Raw genomic sequence first — 22,625 nt, 5'->3', positions numbered from 1 at the left:
GTGTTCTTAGTGTTTGTGGTTCCAGCTGCCTTAAGATCATTACCAAGCTCCTCTTGTGTCCTTTTAGTCTGATCGACCACCTTTCTCATGGTCATCCTCACCCCAAACATGAGCTAAACACGAGAGGTTTTAGGACAAAGTTTGTGTTTTGCATTGTTTAAGCAGGAGGTATGTTGTATCAACAGAAAAGGTTAACTTGGTTATCATTTTGCAGAAAAAAAGAGACTGCTACAAATAAAAACATAAGAGGTTTGTGGACAAAGTTTGTGTTCTCCATTCTTTAAGCACCGGTTCGAGCACCGTTTAAGCACTGGCACCGATTCAAAAGTACTGGTTTGGCACCGGTATCGGATAAAACCTAAACGATACCCATCCCTACACAAGACCATCTTTTTGATCTTGCCATGGTGATGGAGGCTTGATTGTGAAAATAACTTCATCCACAACACAAGGTTAGTGTTTAATATGTTGCTGCATGGCTTTAATTACTTGTCTTAGGTCCATACTGACATTTTACTCACCCATGGAGGCATTTCTTTTTGAGGTGCCTCGGAAAGCACCTTCACCAGCACTTGACCTGAGGCTAGTTTTTCTTGCACTAGATCAGTCATTATGTTAACAGAGATAGCCTAAGGTGAACAAATGAAGCTACTTTCTACCATGGGTGTCTGAGATTACACTGGAGCCATCAATACCACTGACTTAACAGTATTTTGTTTCTTATTAAAAGCATTACAGTCAGCTATGAAATCACCTGGCTTTTTACCATAAAAACAGATCATTCAGAGTTCCCACTGCTAGCATTCAGAGCTTTTATAATTGACCTTGAAGAAACAGAACCTTTCTGGCTAATTTTAGAATACAGTACGAGAGAAAACATAGCTTTTAGTTTCATGTTTGTCACTGAGAGCTACTTTATCAACCGCCACAGGAACATAATTTCTAAATTCCTCAGTAAGAATTCAAATGGCTGTTTTAACAGCTTTGTCGGGGTGTTCTTTTCCTGGACACATAGCAACAATGATGTTCAAGCATATTTAGGCCATTCTAAAGGTGTTGCTACACACTCAAAATGGGAAAGTATCTTTCCACATCCTTTTCAAAAAAATCTTGTGAACACATGGACAGATCTTCTGGAGCCTGAACCTTTGTTTGTTCTATCTTGCTATTAAATCACATAAAAGACTACCTCAATTTCACCTTCTCAACAGACTGACTATTTATATTCATATCTAATTTTTCCTATGAGAACTAGACCAGTTTCAGTGTGGCATTGCTCTGCAAAGCCACAAGCTGTACTTTGGTTCAGCAAAAAAATATATTCTGTTGTTAAAGTTTCATAGAACTTCTCAATTTTTGCCGATATAAAACAGGTGACTACAACAAAATTTACAACTTCCTGTTGAGGCAACACAAACTACCTCTCCTTTGATAAGCTTTTAACTCATCCACAGAGACACCAAAGCACACAAACACAGAACTGGTTTTATGAAGTGAAGTTACCAACATATACCTGCACAAAGCCAAGAGTAAGCACACGAAGATAGTTAGCACCCGTAGCAGTTACTCAAGACTGTTTTATACCACAGAGTTTATATATAATTAGGACCATTGCTACCTTGATACTAGCAAATAAAATTCAAAGACTAAACACTAATTATCTTACAACACTAAAGTACACTACACTACACTTATATTGATGAACATTAAGCTTCTCCTGCAAACAGAATGTGTTAGGCTAATCATGTTAGAATACCTGGGTCGTTGACACAGAGTTTTGAAGTTTTGCATGATTATTTAACTTTGGTTTTGTCATTATTTATCATTTCTAGTCTTTTGGGTTCAATGTTAGAGTTTTTAGTCTTCTGGTTTCTGTCTGTGTTCCATAGTTGCTCCGTCTGCCCCTGTCTGCTCGTCAAGTCTGTGTCTCTGTGTTATGTTTCCTGTTTTACTTTGAAAGTCTGTGTCTCATGTCAGTGTTTCTAGTTTGCTTCCCTTGTCTTGGTAGGCCTGATTTGTCCCAGCTGTGTTTCCCTCCTGTCCCCCATTCCCTGTTTGCTCCCTCTGAGTATTTAAACCCTGTGTTTTTCTTGGTCTATGTTGTGATTTGCATCATACCTCACTGTGTGTTCCATCTGCCTGCCTTAGTTTATTTGTATTCTTCAGTTTAGTTAGTTTTCCTTGTGCCCAGTATTAAAACTGCATTTTGAGTTCACCTTTTTTGCCTCCGTTAGTCTGTACTTTTGGGCTCAGCATTCCTACCTGCACAGAGTACATGACATGTGGTATTTTTTATATCACAGTTTCATGTATAGAGTTTCATGTTTAGAGTAAATCAATAAGCAAATGCATTTGACAACACGGTAAAGATGTTGGTTGTTTCCTGTCTTATCTTTTTTGCTTCTATATTTCACAGCTGACTGCACTTTTTGATTACTATGTTTTTTTCTTTCAAATCATTAAAGACGTTACTTTTAAATGATTTACAATATAAGTTCTTTATTTTTTTAAATGTGTATTTAAATAAATGTTGGTGTTTGTTTGTTTGTTTTAGGGAGCTGGCTCTTGGCTACATTAGCCCCAGCATAAAGCAGAAGAGCCATTTTGAAGTAATAATAATCCAAGTCACAGATTTAAGACAGTCAATAACTTCTTATATTTTTAGTTTATTCGTTTTTTTGTATTACAGAGACAGTAACAAAGGCATATGTGTAAGGGAATAGGAAAAGGGAAATAAATAATTAATATGAGCTATAATAAGATAATTTGTCTGCTTGACTTTCCATTACTTTCCATTTTAGTCACACTCTTGTGCTTGTCTATATGTCACGGTCTGCCGGGGCAAGCCGTGTGGTAGTTATTTAGGACCCAGAAGCGGCAGCTCAGGTGCAGATGAGTATTTATTTACAAAAGGAAAATACAACCGCAATGGCGCGGGTGAAGCTGTAACAGAAAGCCTAAACTGTGCAAACTAACAAAACAAACCAGAAACGTGGAAGCAGGGAAGTCCGGGGAAAAACACACAGAGAGACGGATGGAGAGACGCAGGGAGACCGAGGGGAACCAACACAGACGAACCAGCAACGACTATGACAGAAGACACGACTTAAAAACACTCAGAGAACACAGGGAGATTACACACAGGTGGGGGACACAGCTGGGAGTGATAAACGTGACAAGACTAGGGAGGCAAACTGAAAACACTTACATAAGACGCAGACCTTCACAATAAAACAGGAACACACACACGCAAAGACACAGACTAGGAAACGTGGACTTAACACAGGAATAGATGGCAGAACAGAATACACTAAACAGGAGGAACAGAACCAAAATCACTAATAGAAACACAAAATGCTGGGTCAAAAGGACCCAGGATCATGACAGTACCCCCCCCTCAAAGGCTGGCACCAGACAGCCCAACAAGAAAACAAAAACCACCAAAAAGCAGAAAACAACCCAACCAGGGCGGGCGGCGGGGGTCCAGGACGGAGGGCTCGGAGCAAAACAGAACAGGCGCACAAGAGGGACAAAAAAACAAAAAAAACAAAACACGAGCCAGCACCAAAAAGCAAAAACAAAAGAACACACCGGCGCCCAAGAAAACAGTGTCCAAAACAAAAGAGTTCAGGGGGCCGGCCAGGGGGCCGACAGCACAGGAGTCCAAACAGTTCAGGGGGCCGACCGTGCGGAAGGCAACGGCGGTGACTCAGACGAAGGGGGTCCGGGGGCCGACCGCGAGGAAGGCCACGGTGGCGACATGAAAGCAGTTCAGGGGGCCGACTGTGCAGACGGCAACGGCGGCGACCCAGGTGACGGGGGTCCGGAGGCCGACCGTGCGGAAGGCAACGGCGGCGACACAGACGACGGGGGTCCGGAGGCCGGCCGCGAGGAAGGCCCCGGCGGCGACGTGGAAGCAGTTCAGGGGGCCGACCGTGCAGACGGCAACGGTGGCGACCCAGGCGACGGGGGTCCGGAGGCCGGCCGCGCGGAAGGCAGTGGCGCCGACGTGGACGCGGTTCAGGGGGCCGACCGTGCGGAAGGCAACAGTGGCGACTCAGGCAAAGGGAGTCTGGGGGCCGCTTAAGACGGCGAAGGGGTCCGGCCAGTGGCCAGGAAAGTGGCCGGTTAGCCGCAGCCCCAGATGAGGCCGGACCAGACGAGGGCGAAGAGGATGCAGCCGGACCAGACGAGGGCGAAGAGGATGCAGCCGGACCAGACGAGGGCGAAGAGGACGCAGCCGGACCAGACGAGGGCGAAGAGGACGCAGCCGGACCAGACGAGGGCGAAGAGGACGCAGCCGGACCAGACGAGGGCGAAGAGGACGCAGCCGGACCAGACGAGGGCGAAGAGGACGCAGCCGGACCAGACGAGGGCGAAGAGGACGCAGCCGGACCAGACGAGGGCGAAGAGGACGCAGCCGGACCAGACGAGGGCGAAGAGGACGCAGCCGGACCAGACGAGGGCGAAGAGGACGCAGCTGGACCAGATGAGGGCGAAGACTTGGAAGCTGGACCAGACGGGGGCGAAGAGGCTGCAGCTGGACCAGACGGGGGCGAAGAGGCTGAAGAGGCTGCGGCTGGACCAGACGAGGGCGAAGACTCGGAGGCTGGACCAGACGGGGGCGAAGAGGCCGCAGGCGGCGTGGATGATGAGGCCGCAGGCGGCGTGGATGATGAGGCCGCAGGCGGCGTGGATGATGAGGCCGCAGGCGGCGTGGATGATGAGGCCGCAGGCGGCGGCGTGTGAGCCGGAGGCGGCGTGGACGCCGGAGGCGGAAGCACTGCAGGCGGCGGCGTGGGAGCCGGAGGCGGAAGCGCTGCAGGCGGCGGCGTGGGAGCCGGAGGCGGAAGCGCTGCAGGCGGCGGCGTGGAAGCCGAAGGCGGCGTGGAAGCCGGAGGCGGCATGGAAGCCGGAGGCGGAAGCACTGCAGGCGGCGGCGTGGACGCCGGAGGCGGAAGCACTGCAGGCGGCGGCGTGGGAGCCGGAGGCGGAAGCGCCGCAGGCGGCGGCGTGGAAGCCGGAGGCGGAAGCGCCGGAGGCGGAAGCGCCGCAGGCGGAAGCGCCGCAGGCGGCGGCGTGGAAGCCGGAGGCGGCGTGGAAGCCGGAGGCGGAAGCCGGAGGCGGAAGCACTGCAGGCGGCGGCGTGGACGCCGGAGACGGAAGCACTGCAGGCGGCGGCGTGGGAGCCGGAGGCGGAAGCGCTGCAGGCGGCGGCGTGGGAGCCGGAGGCGCCGTGGAAGCTGGAGGCGGAATCGCAGCAGGCGGCGGCGTGGAAGCCGGAGGCGGCGTGGAAGCCGGAGGCGGAAGCGCAGCAGGCGGCGGCGTGGAAGCCGGAGGCGGCGTGGAAGCCGGAGGCGCAGCAGGCTGGACGGGTCCCTCGGACCCTCCAGCGGAGACAGGAGACAAAGGCCGGAGCGGTCCCTCGGACCCTCCAGCGGAGACAGGAGACAAAGGCCGGAGCGGTCCCTCGGACCCTCCAGCGGAGACAGGAGACAAAGGCCGGAGCGGTCCCTCGGACCCTCCAGCGGAGACAGGAGACAGAGCCCGGAGCGGTCCCTCGGACCCTCCAGCTGAAGCCATCACTAAGCCAGCAGTCATGGAGGCTACTAGCTGACACAAAGGCGACCGGCAATGCACTGGGCACTGGCTCTGCCCAGGCAACGCTGACACGGCACAGCTCTCAGGTGGCTGCTCAAACCTCAGGGGTCCAGAATCAGCCGGGAACTGAGACCTAGCCTCTGGGGAAGCCCTGGAGCGGCTAACTGTGCCAATGGCAGCTAAACCATGAAAAGCACCCTGAGGGGCAGTAAGACTTTCTCCCTGCATGGAGTGAACGAGTGAAATTGGTAATACCGGAGCCTGAACTACAGGTGACACTGGAGGCGCGGGGGCCTGAACTACAGGTGACACTGGAGGCAGCGGTGACAGTGGAGCTACGGGTAGCGGGGGCACTGGAGCGCGAGCTACGGGTGACGCCGGAGGCGCTGGAGCGCGAGCTACGGGTGACGCCGGAGGCGCTGGAGCGCGAGCTACGGGTGACGCCGGAGGCGCTGGAGCGCGAGCTACTGGTGACGCCGGAGCGCGAGCTACTGGAGGCGCCGGAGCGCGAGCTACTGGAGGCGCCGGAGCGCGAGCTACTGGAGGCGCCGGAGCGCGAGCTACTGGAGGCGCCGGAGCGTGAACTACAGGTGGCGCTGGAGCGTGAACTACAGGTGGCGCTGGAGGCGCTGGAGCGTGAACTACAGGTGGCGCTGGAGCGTGAACTACAGGTGGCACCGGAGACCGAACTGACAGTGGCTGCCGGGCGGCTGGCTGAGCTGACAGTGGCTGCCGGGCGGCTGGCTGAGCTGACAGTGGCTGCTGGGCAGGCGGCAAGCTGTTCATACCATCATCTGCCGCGCAGAACACAGCCCCTGAATGAACAGTCACACAGTCAAAAAACGGAAAAGAGTCCCCACTCACCACAGCCGGCGAATTAGAAGTCTGAACGTCCGGCTGTGGGGTGGCGCGCCGGCGGCGCGATCGGCGTTTCCTCCCCGCTGACGGCTCCGACGGGCCGGGCAGGATCACATCCGACGAGTCGGGCAGCGAGGCAGGAGTGGCTGAGAGAAGGTGAGGTGTGTGCTGGAGAAAAGCCTGCATGGTCGGAGGAAGTGATTTCAAAAGCCATGGGAGGCCGGAAAAGAGCCGTTGTAGCCGCTTTTCAACGGTGCGGCGAAGCTCGTACGGAGGGTTCTCCAGCCACAGCCCGAGGAGAATTTCCACGTTGTAGCTGATGTCATCCTGGAACTCCTTGGACGGATCGAGTGCCGCAGGGTCCATGTTGGCTGGTTCGTACTGTCACGGTCTGCCGGGGCAAGCCGTGTGGTAGTTATTTAGGACCCAGAAGCGGCAGCTCAGGTGCAGATGAGTATTTATTTACAAAAGGAAAATACAACCGCAATGGCGCGGGTGAAGCTGTAACAGAAAGCCTAAACTGTGCAAACTAACAAAACAAACCAGAAACGTGGAAGCAGGGAAGTCCGGGGAAAAACACACAGAGAGACGGATGGAGAGACGCAGGGAGACCGAGGGGAACCAACACAGACGAACCAGCAACGACTATGACAGAAGACACGACTTAAAAACACTCAGAGAACACAGGGAGATTACACACAGGTGGGGGACACAGCTGGGAGTGATAAACGTGACAAGACTAGGGAGGCAAACTGAAAACACTTACATAAGACGCAGACCTTCACAATAAAACAGGAACACACACGCAAAGACACAGACTAGGAAACGTGGACTTAACACAGGAATAGATGGCAGAACAGAATACACTAAACAGGAGGAACAGAACCAAAATCACTAATAGAAACACAAAATGCTGGGTCAAAAGGACCCAGGATCATGACACTATATGTGCTTGCACAGCTTTTTTGCATGTCTATTCTCAGTATTATATGACATACATATCCAGGAAATACATATATCTTTATTCCATCTGGTGCACATGAAGAACCCAACGCCTCTGACTGGCTTGTTGGTTGGATTTAGCCATAAGGACTAGTGACTAGACCAGTGTATGACTATCAGGATAAACCAAGCAGAAGAGACGGTGGGTCACAACTTGGCAATGCAATGAAAAAGAAATATTCTCTGCTGCCTACCCATACTTCTGGTTTACTTTAAATAACAGCATGAATGTATGCATTTTTATTTGATTATCAGTGTGTACTTTGACAAACAATCTAGGTAAATCAATGCTGTTAGCCACCCAGTTGTCCTCCTTAACTAAAACTTCAAAATATATTGAAAGCACATTTTAAGGGCTGGACTTCATAAATTATAAAAATATAAATTACCAACATATGCCAGGTGTTGACATTATAGGACTAATACAATTTCCTAATGTTTTTAATCTTATAATTGTGACATACCCATGGTTATACTGTGATTTTCAAATCAGGTCTACAAAGAGAAAGCTTATAAAAGGAAAAAAAAATGGTCCACAGACTTGCATGGTGAGAGAAGGGTCCAATTTTCATATACTGTGAGCAAAATATGCAACAAATGTCTGGAGGAACTTGATTGAACTTAATGAAAGAGCAGTCTTATGTGTCACTGTTTATAACACTGGACACTTATCCTTTCCTGGATGGTCTACCTAAAACAAAAATATTCATGGTTTGAGTTCAGATCATACCCATTTCTTCAGAAAGTGCCACTCCTCCTCTGTCTGCACTCAGCGTCTTTATATCTGTTCCTTTTAAAAGGTGTCAGTGACTCATGATTCTCCAAAAAATGTTGGAGGGTAAAAGAGTTCAATGCAAAAGTCTGGGCAGAGAAAATAAGCAATCCCCAAAAACTCATCCTATTCTGCACGGCTAGAGAAGGGCCATTATGAACTTCAGTGAATGAGCACTCCTCTCCTCAGCTTTTAGAAATAACCATTATGGTAGAAATCTCATTGAGCAAGGAAGAAGCTTGGAAGGACATCCCTGTTAGTCAAATAAAAATGCAGATGCATTTGCATTTCTATCCAGCAGCTGTTGTTTAATGTAAGGGTTGAAATGAATAAAATAAAACAAAATCTAATATCAAGACACATACACGCATACACACAACACCTGTCACCTGTAGTAACATCATGAGCTCTGTTCAGAAATGTAGGTATATAAAGTCATACATTTTACCATGATTATCATCTCACCTTTTCTCTTATGTTACCTTTTTCTTTTCATGAACGTCACCAAGTCATTGATCAATCAAAAACAATGCTAATATGCAGGGTGAGAGGTGAGTGGGTGGAAACAGTGAATGGAGAAATAGTAAGAGGACAGATGAATAGATTTCTGTCCTGTGTGCCACTGCATGCATGATAAACTGATTGTAATACCAACCATGACTCCTTTCAAGTGCTCTACTATGGCTTTACCATCAATGATTTAACTTTCTGACTGAGGCCTGTAGAGGCTGAAATGTAGCTGTTGGGCTTTTAGCAGTTTCCTTGAGCATTGCACAGTCATGCACTGCATGTTCTCTCCAGCAAATTGCCAAAACATCTGCCTTTATAAAGGCTTCTTTATACACTTGCTCATAATCAGTTAGTCAAGTGCATTTGGTTAGCTCTTAACTTCTTTTTAGTTTTTCACAGGACTGCATAAAATCCCCTGAAAGCGTATTCCTTTTTTAGATCTAGAGATGGTAAATGGTAAATGGCCTGTATTTGTATAGCACTTTACTTAGTCCCTAAGGACCCCAAAGCGCTTGACACTACAGAGAAGATATGAAGGTGTCTGAAGTCTAAGAACATAGCTTCACTAAGCTAGTAGTTCTAGGATTCCAGAGAGTCACTAGGAGCCAGCGAATGGGCAGATCTCAATGCCCAAGTCAACAATTTCCTTGTATGACCAAGCACACAACAGCTGGATGGTCACAGAACAGTCCCATGTCACCAAATATAAAGTACTGGTAGAATAACAAGATTGCAGATGTGGACAGCAAGTCTGTGTAAAACTACATTCTCCTTCAAGAAAATCAGATTAACCACCTCCAGTTCACATATAAATGTAGCTTAGTTAATATATGTATAAATTCAAAAGTCTTACAGGGCTCTCACAGATTCATATGACATGAGTTATTTGTAAAACTTGACAAAATTATAAGTCAGAGCTTCTATATAGCAAATTTGGTGAAAGATGCCAAGAATCATCCAATTTGGGCATTATTTGAGTGCCCAGAAAGAAATCTATGAAGCTGCATTATTAAAATTAAAATCGGGTGTCCTTGGTCTTTTTGGATCATACACCACATTGCAGACTCATTTTTCATCATATCAATTTCAACTCATACTTATGACCTGTTCACTCTGTCAGCCCAAGAGTCTGTGCAATGTAATCTTGTAATTAGCTGCTTCAGCGTTAAAAGAAATGAATCCAGAGACAATTTTGAGAGGATCAAACAAGCAGCATCACAATGTCAACATGCTGTGTCACTTGAGTACTCAGTGCTAATGGCTCAAACCAAACTGGTCTTGAAACTCTGAATTCCACACACCTTAGTGTATCTTTCAGCTTGGCAATATCTTCTTGATAAAACAGGCATCCATGTACCAGCCAAAGTACAGTACACAAACCACTACATTGGTGTTGGTCACATTTTACTATGATGGCAGATAGACAGATGCATAATATGACAACTATACTAGCTGCACTGTAAGCATGCATTAAAAAGTGTGTTTGTGTGCGTTCACATGCGTCTGTATGGCAGAACAACCACAATGGTTTAGTGAAATACTGTAAACTCTCATTTATATAGGGCTTAATAAGTGTTCTCAAAGGCTCTTCTAAACGCACTTCACTTTTTTGCAATCTTCTCCAAAACTCTCAATATTACACCCTTGGGCTGTACACTTCGATAATACACTGCAAAATTGTTCTGAGTAATTTAGTTGGATGTGTGATATGGAGTTTAATTGATTTCTAATTATACGCCCTGGTGGGTGCATAATTTTATAGGTAAAAAAACAAAGCAGGTTGTTAGCAAGGTCTACTTTAGAATGCATCAGGATGCACTGCTTTGTATTCCGTGTAATTACACACTCCACTCATAATCCAGCTCTTACTTAACACATACACACCTCTGAAAAATGTATTTTGAGAGGTAGATAATTGCTTGGTTTTGCTTTAACTTCCAAACTACTGAATAAGTACTTCGAAACAAGACCAATTGATTCATGAAAACTAATAATTGTGTGGCAGTTTGGAATTAACATGACTAAAATTTGTTGAAAATTATAAATTTTACTAGTTTTGATTATGATTTTAAGATTAGAATTAAAACATTCATTTTAACAGAACTTATTACTGATTTCAAACCTGATAGAAAGCAGTGTCAGATCATTTCTAGCACCCAATGAGAGTGAATGGAGAATTCCCTTCCGCTAAAAATTCCAAGAATTTGGCCACCATCTAAAAACTTGGTTTAATTTTTCAACACACAGCTTTTGTTGTTTGAGTTATTTCTGACTTTTTTCCCCATCTTCTCATCAAGCAGCATCAAAAGCTCAAGGTATCGCTGAGGGATATTAAGGAACAGGAGGAAGGGCCTGTGGAATAATAGGTTAAAACAAGGTTAATTACATTTCTTAACACACAGGGGTAAAGTGCTGGAGACAAGGAGGTGACTGAAAGACTGTGAGATGAAGGGAATAAGCTCAAAGTGGTAGAAAGGAGGGGTTAAGAGGCATTTTTAATGTTGTGAATCCCACCAGGATTTACTTTATGTCTGAAAAAAAATTGGCCTCTTCCTAATAAATTACTGGAAATATATGCATTTCGCGATGTTCCCAGCAACAGCAGTGTGAGATGTCTTTTGTCAGTTGTTAAACAGATAATCATATAAATTCAGTCAGTGAGGCAGATGAAATGCTATTTTTGATACCTATTCATTTTGCCTAACCTGCAAAGTTCCATGACAACAGCCTGATTTACCTTGGCCCTGTGATCTTTTGTGCGTCACATGGTCAAGCCCCAAGGAGAGCAGATACTTTTGTCTACAAACCTTCTGCAAATGCCAAAGTGTCAAGTCCCTTTGCCCCTTGGAGGAAAACAAATGACGCACGCATTCATATTGAGGCAGGAGAGTTTGATATTTTATTTATTTATTTATGTTAGCTTCATAGATGATCTGATTTGAACAAATTCACATTATGTTTTGTTTCATGTGTGTATTACCTGGTCCTTTAATGCAGAGTTTTCAAGCAAACTTCACAGCAGTATTTATCCATTATGACACTTGGCTGTTTAAGTGTTGTTATATTGGAGATTGATTGCATAGAGGAACTGAAAACTTAGAAGCACAAAGCGACATGAATCTGATGATGATGATGCTGAAAAATGCTTTGGGGCTCCACCTTCATCTCTTCTTTCATGTCTTCCCATCACAGGAACAAATGGAAGACCAGTGATTATCAAAGAGGAAAATAACGTCTTTGAAGCTCTCTACTCTCCACAAACCTGCCTGTGTACTAATTATAAGCACTGCTAATGACATGTGCGCATGTGTAGGTGTAAAGATGCTGTCGAGTGGATGTGTGAGTAAGTGTCATTTGAAACTTAATGCACTGAGACAAGTGTGGGCGAAAGTAAGGAAGGGCACATCAGTCAAAGCAACATGTAATCACGTTTACATTACATTAAGTTAACCTAAGGACAAGGACACCTGGACCAACAAATAGAAAAACACATGCTTATTTATAAAACTACAAACAAAAAAAGCATCTTCTGTTCTCGCCAAAGACACGGGAGAAAAAAGACTTCAGACTCCAAGAACAGCTGGAAATGAAAACGGGGGTGGCAGCCTCAAGGTTCACGATCCATAAGATGAAGAGCATTGTTCACAAAAATGTGCTGAAGGTACAATAGAGGTAGATTTTTCTATAAAGATAGAAATGAACACTGACTCAGTTTATCCCTCTGGTGCTGAACAGTCTAGTTGTAAGATATCAGGATGTGGAAATAAATAACTCACCAGTGGTCACAGATAAAAAAAACAAGAACTGCTAATCAAGGAGAGATTCAATGAAACTGCATGTGGTGGTGTGGTAGAGTAATAATATGCAATATGTATAGTTAATAATTTGTTTGTGTGTTTGTTAATGTCTATTTTAAAAGTGCACTTGTTCAGGTGTTCATCACAGAAAAAACTTTGTTTGCTAGTTGTGGTCAGAAGTTTCCATACACTTTTAATTAGAATGAATGTCATAGTAATTTGGGGCGTTAAATGATTTCTAGGGTGAAACGATTGTATATTAATTATTTTAAAAACAAAAAAACAAGAATTGGGTGTGCAAGTTTGGATTTATTTTGGAGTTTTTCTCATCCACAAAGCATAAAAAACCCTCAAATATATACCCTCACTAATATTTGATTAAAATCACTTAGCCCAACCAGATCTTTGATAGATATCACCAAGGTTGTGGCATAACTCAGGCTAGATATTAGACCAGCTCTTCTTGGCATAATTTGTAAAGTTTATTTAAACTGGCTGGCTTTCTGGCACAGACACAGCTTTAAAGAATAGTCAACAAATTTCAATAGGTTTAGGGTCGAGGCTTTGGGAAGGCCATTCTAGAACTTTAATATCAGCCTCGTTTATCAAGTTTTAATGTGTTTGGGATCATTGTTCTGTTCGAACACCCAAGTGTCCAAGTTTCAAACCTCTAGTTGTTGATTTGAAGTGAAGCTTGGAGGTAATCCTCCTTCTTCATTATTTAGTCGACTTGTACTTGCAACGTACAAGCAGCACTGAAAGCAAAACAGCCCCAGAGCGTGATGATGCCACTACCATGTTTAACAGTTGGTCAGTGTTCATAGGTTTGGAAACTTAATATTTACTCCTCTAGGCTACCTTATAATTTTGGCTAATATCTAAATCTTTGTCTAGTACTTTTCTCCAGAAACCATATGGTGCAAATTTCAGTCAAACTTGAAGGTGTCAATTTTGGAGTGAGGGTCTGTTTTCTTTAAGGGTGACATTGGTGTTCTAGCAGTTTCCACTTCATAACAGGCTTGAGGGTCTCATTTGAGTGTGAGAATCTGGGTCCTCTTCCAGATCTTGGCAAAATGATAAATACCAAATACTTTGTATTTAGATACAGTTTTTTGAAGTGATGAAATTTGAAGTTTAGAGACCTTCTTAGATCTATATTAAGCTCCTTTCACTTTCCCAATTTTCTGTATTAATATATTTGAGCCTGTAACCTTTGCAAAAAAATGTTTATTTAAAGATGTATGCCTGAAAGAAATCAGCATTTATCATTATTATGCAAATTACTATGACATTCATGCCTATAAGGACTGTATTTAAACTTGTGTATTTAAACACGAACTTGTATGGCATACAAACTTTTTCAATGATGAAGCCAGATAAAGAAAAAGAATGTACCAACCAAAGCAGCTCTGCAGTCTCCTAATCAATGCATATTTTCTCATTACTTTTATCACTTTACAGGTAGATTATTATATGGAGAAGTTGCACATTGAATCTTGTTTTACTGTGTGTATTTACAATAAAGGAATGCAGTTGAATTTATCTGTCTACGGAAAAATACATTCACACATACTACATGGACTTAGTTTCTAGGAAAGTTTCTGAGTTATAGAACCACTTTCAGGGTGAACGGACTACACACACACACACACACACACACACACACACACACACACCACTTCACAGCATCCCGTATTACACTCCATAATTTGTCATTTTCCATTAGGAAGGAGGATAATAGATGGTTAGTGACAGTGATGTTAATTGGTTTTCCCCTCCTTGTCAGCCAGGGGTTGGAAGAAGAGACAGCAGGAGAGGTAGAAAGAAGGAAAGAATGGAAAATAGAAAAGGACAGAATAGTTTTACCATACATTATATATTCTACCAGAACAAAACTTACACCACTCACTTATATGACTCGCCTTTGTTCTTGCATTTCTTTTCTCTTTTCTAAGTAATGTTTGTTCTGTTGAGGGGTTTAAATCCTTCCAGCACAATCTATCAGTGTTTTTAATCATATTATTTCACTAATCCTATTCTGCATTACCTCTCTGCATTGGGAATTTGCATTTCTTTCTGTATTAAACACACCTGAGAAAAGTTTTATGTTCACTGCATATTTTCAAGGTGCAGGTCTCCTCCCTTTGAAACATTGTATTGTATTTTATTTATACTTGTATTTTTAAACCAGGGGGCAAACTACACGTGCATTAACAGTGTATGAAAATGCAAATGGCTGGATTATATTTAAAGCCATTAATGGTTGGCCAGTTGTTTATCTATATCATCTTTTTTCAACCTGATTTTTGCAGTTTTATTAGTCTGCTTCCTTAGAAATTCAACTCAGTCAACAATTACTCTGACCGTAGACTGAATTCAATTCAGTTCAATTCAGTTTTATTTATAACATCAAATCCCAACAAGGTTACCTTAGAGTACTTTACATTGTAAGGTAAGGACCCTACAATAACAGAGAGAAAATCTCAACAATCAAACGACCCCAGCTTGGTGACAGTGGGAAGGAAAAACTTTCTTGGTGAAATGAAATGAAACCGGTCTCCCTGTCATTCACACACATTCCTTCTCCTTCTGTCTTGCTTCAACTGATTTTCTTTCCTCTTCTCTCGAGAGCATACCTCCACCTCTCTAGGCTGTCAGCCATTTACTCCCTACTCTCACTCACAATGCCATCTGCAACCATCATAGTCTACAAAGACTCCACCTTGGAGTCTGTCTGTCTGTCAGAATGAACTCCGGGCTGATACCCTGACATACAGTATTTCATCTTGCTTTCACAAAAGGTTTTAATCATGTTTAAAATATGAAATGAATGAAACTCATACCAAGGCCTGTCGAAAAGATCACATTTTATGGTTTAGACAATATTTGGGAAAATATGGTCAAGTGGGCTGCACACCTGCAGGGTGAATAATGTAGCACCAAATGAGAGCAGCATTAGTATTGACCGTTCTTCACAGGAATCTACTTTGATTTATTGTCCAAGAGAGACATGGCAATATGAGAGGACCTAGGGTGAGGGTTATAAGAGAGACTATAAACATTGATCAGTGGTGGGGTGACAAAAAAAACTAGGGGGAGGAAACTATGATATTTAACATCAGGAGTGGAGAAGGATGGCACTTCGTAATCCATTAATTACATTTACCTGTCAGCCACCACCTTTTTAAAGGGTTTATGGTGTGTGAATATCATACATGGATACACATTTAGTTTTAAGCAGATGCATGTTTGTGTGCGTGGTGTGAGTTTTTATGCGTATATTTAATTGAATTACTGTGCACAATAATAGTGCACAGGCCTGCAGTGTGTAATCAGTTCATGGCTTAAGTCCTTTTGCGGTGCTGCAGTAACAGAAAATATTGTCAAGGCGTGCTGTGTGGTAGATGGAGAGCAGACCCGAAATGCAGAAACCCTCAGATAAAAGTAAACTCAAAGTGCAGCTTTTTTCTTGTTTTTATACTTAAGATGAATTATTCTTGAATGAAGATATTGATCTGACACATTTGTTTCTGCATTTTGCTTGTCAAGTTTCTTGCATCTTTTCTGCACTTCCTCTAATTTGCTTGTTTTTCTTCAAGCTTTTCTTTCAGTTCTTTAGATGTTGCCTCCTGTATTAGCTTTGCCTTGTGCATGTCTGTATTTCTCTGTTGTATTTTGTTGTGCATGTCTTCTAACTGCTGATTTCTCCTCTGGATTTCTTGACAGTGCTGGTCTTCATGTGTTTTCTTTTGCTGTTGCTTTTGTGTCTGCATGTCAGTGTTGTTGCACTTCAAGTTGTTAGAAAGTTCTTTCAGCTCTGTGTTTTTTCTCAGGATTTCATTGTTCCTACTCTGCATCTCTGAACATTGTTTTTCCAGCTTTTTCCTTTTCTCCTTCCTGGTTAGTTCTTTTGTACTTCATTTCATTTTTCCTCTCAAAGTCCTGGAGAATAAGTTTTTCTTCTTTCTTTCTTGCTGTTGCTCTTTGTCTTGAAGCAACGCTTCATTATTTGCAGCACTCTGCATTTTGTCTCCATGTCTTGGAGTTTGCACTGCATGTCTTTCTGTTTTATGTCCTGTTCTTCCTTCTCATGAAGAATTTCTTCTTTTTTTTTTCCAGCGCTTCATCAGCTTTCCTTGGAGCTCCTGATTCTTCTTTTCCATTTCTTGGAGGCTTTTTCACATGGATCAGGTTGGGGGTTGAACCGTGAGTCAGAGAGAATGTCATTTTGCCCACACTGGCTTTGTGTGAAGACGCACTGATTTTCTCGCTCATGACTGTCTCATGCTGAGGTCGAGCGTTTGCAAGTCTGATTTTGATTCTGATTTTTTTCTTTTTTTGGCGGGGGGGGGGATTAAACAAAAAAACTTTTTATTATGGTTTAACACATTTTCCCACACATACACACAGGTCCCCCCAAACAGCTGTCTAAAAAGGTGCCATTTTTTGTCTAAAGAGTAAACTTTGTGGGTTAAAATGACAACAGCACATCATTATGAATTATTCCATAGTTTTAATTTCTATCTCAAACATCCCCTAAAAGAAAATGGATAACCAGTCTGAACACGGTGAGACAGAACATTGATTGAGGGTCGTCTCTAAAAATAAAAGAAATGTAACAGTGTTAAATTTAAAGAAAAGAAAAGAATAAGGACAAACTTTTTATTGTTTTTGATTTAATAATAGTGAATGTGGAGGTTAATATAACTTTATAAAACACAGAAAAAGTGGTTGATACAAAACTAAAAACTGAAATGTTCTCTGCATTTAAAAATCTCATTACACTAAAAAGTGGTGCACTTTCATATACCTGCATTTACAGTGTTGGGAAGGTTACTTTTAAAATGTATTCCATTACAGAATACAGAATACATGACCCAAAATGTATTCTGTAACGTATTCCGTTACGTTACTCAATGAGAGTAACGTATTCTGAATACTTTGGATTGCTTAATATATTATCATGCTGTTTACAACTACATGAATGTACTAGTGCTGTGATTTATTACTGTTACTGAAGGTCCGCGGCTCCGAACCGTAGTAAAGGGACCTCTGGCTAATACGGTGGGTTCTGTGTCAGGCCAAAAACTAGCTTTACTTTGTTGTCTGGGTCAACTTTGCTTGCGAGAGACAGAGAGAGGCGTTGAAAGGCTGCTCCAACGGAACTTATTGTTTTTGGAGGAAAACACGAACACGGTGTACAGTCGAGTCTTAATAGCTTACTTACAACTGGGCTCGTCAGGCACTCTTCTTGGCTGCAGTGGTTATTATTATATTTGCATGCTTCCAGCTCCCGTTTTTGCTCGATGACAGCTCGTACTTTTCCTTTTTCTCCCTCCCTCGCTCACAGACACATAATGGGTATGGCAGTCCATTCTCCCTGCAGCACGGACTACACTGCCTATGATGCTACATTCTTTAGAGCTATACCTGTAGCATTCTGCCTATTAGCTTAGCACAACAACAACAAAAAGGCGCTCTCTCACCCAGGAAACATGCAGAGAGAGAGCGTCACCCTGTAACCATGTAACGCTGCCGCCTGGAACAACAGAACGTAGCTGTCAAACAAAACCCAAACAGTCCTGACCCGCGACAATATGAAACAGGGAAGTACCGCCGTGTAATCCATTTATTTCAACAAAGTAACTGTATTCTAAATACCACCTTTTTAAACTGTAACGGAATACAGTTACTCATATTTTGTATTTTAAATACATAACAGCGGTACATGTATTCCGTTACTCCCCAACACTGTGCATTTATGAGAAAGGATTACAAAGTAGACTAGTCTTGTGTTGTGGACACACAGCACAAGCAGCATCACATTAAAGCTGACTATTTATGCTCAATAGACTTTTAAAAGCCAATAAATTAGATTAAAAATAAAAAGCTAACTTGAAAAAAGTGTGACAAAATTAATCCACAATGGATCTTTAAACAACATACATACCACATTTAGGTTTTATTCTGAACTTTTTTAGTTATGTTACTATAATACAGCATAATTATTTGTGTATTTATATATTTAAGCTCTACAAAATATTAAGTATCTTAAACTTAGTGGCACAGAGTACAAAGTAAAATTTTTGCATCCAAATTATAGTGAAGTATAATCAAAATCCATATTAATAGGCTTTATATGAAGCAATCAGTTTCAGATTGCTTCATATAATCTGATTGCTTCAGATAGACATAAACAAAAGGCAGGATTCACACCAGCTATAGAAAGCTGGCACATTTAAGCTAATATTAATTTAGCTATCTACGTCACAAAAATAAAACAGTCTATGGATAAGACAGGAAGTTGTGACGAAGTTACTAGGCTAAAATATTACCATCTGCATTCAAATTTTCAATGCCATTATGTGCAATAAAAATAACATGAAGAAAATATCTTTATTATACCTTTTCTTTTCCAGGGAAATAACACAGTTTAGGTTATTTTATATTATAATCCAAACTTGGTCCAGTCATGCACTGCTTTGCTAAGAATAACCACATACGATCTCATAAATATGAGATGGATGTCCATGTGGCCAGGGTCACTGGGTAAAGTTAGAAAGTTCTCACAAAGGCAATGAGTCATGGGTGTCCTCAAAAGCTGAAGGGTGTATTCATGCTAGAAATGGAATAGATACGTGATCTATGTGCACAAGTAGCAGCTGAGCTATTCAGACCAGAAGTGAAATTTCTACATGGTCTAGTAGTCAGTTCACAATAACCCAAGGAGTCTGTATTTCCAGTGGCCTTCCGCAGCTGAGGCAGCATCCTCCCATACCAGTTTTCTCTCATTTGTCTTTGCAGTTTCCAAGAACCAGTTTCCAATCTTCTATTTAGCCATTTTACAGTTGACAGAAAAAATACACAAAGAATAAATTGGATGTATTATTTTGAAAACGACTCTGGTTAAAATGACAGGTATTTTGAATTGTTTTATGTCACAAAGAGCAGTATACATGGAAATGTTGACTGTTGACTCGTTTAGTAACGATGTCAACCTTTCAAAGAGCTGCACAAATATTGCTGTGGGAGGTTTGCAAAAAAGGAAAGAAGCTGGGACATATGGTTGGAGAGTGCTTGTGCAAAAACATGAAGTACACAATTAGATGGGAGAAAGATAAATGAGACAAATGTTGCAAGGGGGTTTTGTTGCATGTCATCATCTTTCCAAGTAGAGCTGCACTATGCTGAGGATCCCTCTTTATTAAAAAAAAGAAAAGAAAAAAAGAATGAGGCCGGTGAACTGTGAAGGGACTCTGTGGAGATTCCTGCAAGACGGCTTTCCCTCCCACTCCTGCATGCCTCACACATCAATAAACCATTGTATGACTCACAGCTGGGAAGTCCTCGGGTGTTGAATCTGGCTGTGACTGTATATCTTTACTTCAGCACTTTCTTCAGCTGAAAGGTTAAATGCATGAACACATAGACTCCCTTAACAAACTGCTATTAGTTGTAAAAGCTAAGAATGTAGCCCTATTAGTTTCCATCTGGGTTGGAGAAATCCATTAGGACTCCTCTTGCTGTATTTAGTGTGTAGATAATGTGCTCCAGAACCCACTGCAGCCATTACTGTCCCAGTATAATCATCCACACCTTTAGCTTCATAATCACACAAATGAGCACACTATCAGGTGATTGGATGGTGTGTGTGTGTGTGTGGTGGTGGTGGGGGGGGGGGGGGATATTACAACCAAGACGTCTTTTAAATGTAGGAAAGTCTAAAAAGTTTAAGTTAGGACAGCTGCAACCAGCCATACAATTTCAGCAGTGCTCCAAATCATTATCCACTTAACCATTTCATATCTGACCTCACACAAAAAAATCTACTTTTTATCCATTTAGTCCTGGATTCAAGTCCGATTTTTGAAGAGAGAGTCTATTTAAATAGCAAACAAATGCTGCCCACAATATTTCATGACTAATGCTTCGACTGCCAACTGTTTAGAGAGGGTCATAGAAAATAATCCATGCTACAGAAGCAGCAAGAAGGCAGAGGCCTTTTTGTGTGGAGCTTGCATGTTTTCTCTGTGTCTTTGTCCAAACCTTTGCCTGATTTTAAATTGGACATCTCTTTTTTAGCTCTGTGACTATAGACTGTTGACCTGTCCAGCATGTACCAGTTCCAGTAATCGCAGGGTCTACTATCACCCTGCAACTACTGGCATAGGCTGCTAGTAAGTAATCAGAAGATAAGTGGGAAAATAGCTGATTTGGATGAACTAAGAGTGACGTGGGAGGGAGCTACATGTAATGGAGACCGTATGAAACAGGTGTGTGGATAAGCAGTGTTGGTTAGAAGTCAGTGTCTTGCTCTATATAACTACAAAGTGAGCAGGACTATTTGAAATTGCTGGTTCTATTAGCAACTTTATCAGCATCCAAATGAACTTGACAGAGCATTTTAACATCTTTTTTTTTTGCCCTGAGTCATCTCTTTTAATATATGAAAACTTTCTATAGTGATGTGAGTGATCTCCTCCAGGATGACAATACCTCCTTCAGCAGGACTTCTTTGAATTGTTTGATGAGCACAAAAATGATGTGAATCATACAATCTTGTGAAAAAGGTTTTACATGTGCAAAGTTGCATGTGATCAAATCATAAGACTTCAGGAATAATGTCTTTTGGATAGATGAGACCAATGTAGAGACAATGCACATATTACACACAACCGCTTTGGGTGGTGATTTGAGCTTGTTTTACACACCGGACATCTTGCAGTCAGAATGAACAACAAAGTCCTCTGTATGCTAAAGTATTCTAAATTCTTCCACAAAGATGTGAGAGATGGATAAAGTTCTAAAATTATTACTTGAAGTTACTTAAGGTGGTTCTATTAGATATTGAATCACTGGATGAACATAACCCTGAGAAAAAAATTATTTTGCACATCACTATGTGCCAAGGTGTTCACAGTCACTAAATCTATAAACTGAATGAAGAACTACTAGGGTCTGGGACTCTGATTTTCCTTTGATTTGTTACCCAATTTAAGTGTTTTAAAGTGGAGGAGATGAAGTGTTTTTACCAGGCTGGGTTCAAACATTCCTTGGATACTCACTGTATGATTGTTACTATTACTCTTCATCTATGGTGCAAACAATAACTGTATTTACAGATTCATGTCTATGCTGTTAACAATCTCGCACAGTGTTGTGAAGCTGTCGACTGGTTCCCTTTGGGCTATTTGCCTTGGTCTTTTATGTTATTTAAACCTGAAACTATCTCTCTGTGCACTGAATAACAGCCTGCAGATCACAGTATTTTTAGACTCTACTTGGTAAACACAGCACAGAGGAAGAGACTATTAAATAATACTCAGATACTCCATATAAAATTGCAGTGTTGAGATAATATGGTTCTTTATTGCTCTTCTTTTTTTCCCTTTTTTTGTATGACTGAACTAAAGATCTCTAAAGGCAGACTTCATATTCAGCAGCTCCACCTCAGATGCCTCTTTCTCATAAGCTATCAACAGCCTTTTGAAGGTTAAGAAGCATCTTCAGTATACACTCATGTAAACGATTTAGCAGATATTCAGACTGAATATGGGTGGCGTGGAATTTTCAGGCAACTTTCTTTTTGTCAGTTAGTCAGCACAGATCTGTAAAATCAACAGCTCAGTCATAATATGAATATTATTATATTAACACTTTATATATGTATTCATATATATAAATATTACTAATATTCCCATCCTCTGTCACTGCGACAACAAGTGCTACAAACACTGTTTTTCTAAGACCTAGCCTCCTACTAGAATACAAAATGAGAGAAGGACACCTAGCTCATGTTTGCAACAGCACTCCATCTTATGTAAGAGGTACTCCTGCTGTGGTGCATTAAATCAGACTCATAAATAATTTCAAGCTCACTCATGCTTTACCTTTTTGAATTATTTAAAGATTCATCTGCTTTTTACTGTTTAACATGTAAGCCAATAAACTCATTATTTACAGGCACAGTCAATCCTGGATTAAAAATGAATGCCTTTCTTTTATTTAAATGTGGTTTGTTTTGAAACATTTGCTATTTAATAAATAGGCATTAAAGTCATCTTGTGGCTACAGCTGGTTATTGT

Source organism: Neolamprologus multifasciatus, chromosome 7 (genome assembly GCF_963576455.1).
Source record: "Neolamprologus multifasciatus chromosome 7, fNeoMul1.2, whole genome shotgun sequence".
Lineage (NCBI taxonomy): Eukaryota > Metazoa > Chordata > Actinopteri > Cichliformes > Cichlidae > Neolamprologus > Neolamprologus multifasciatus.
The sequence above is the reverse complement of the archived record's forward strand: the minus strand, read 5'-3'. Positions refer to the sequence as shown.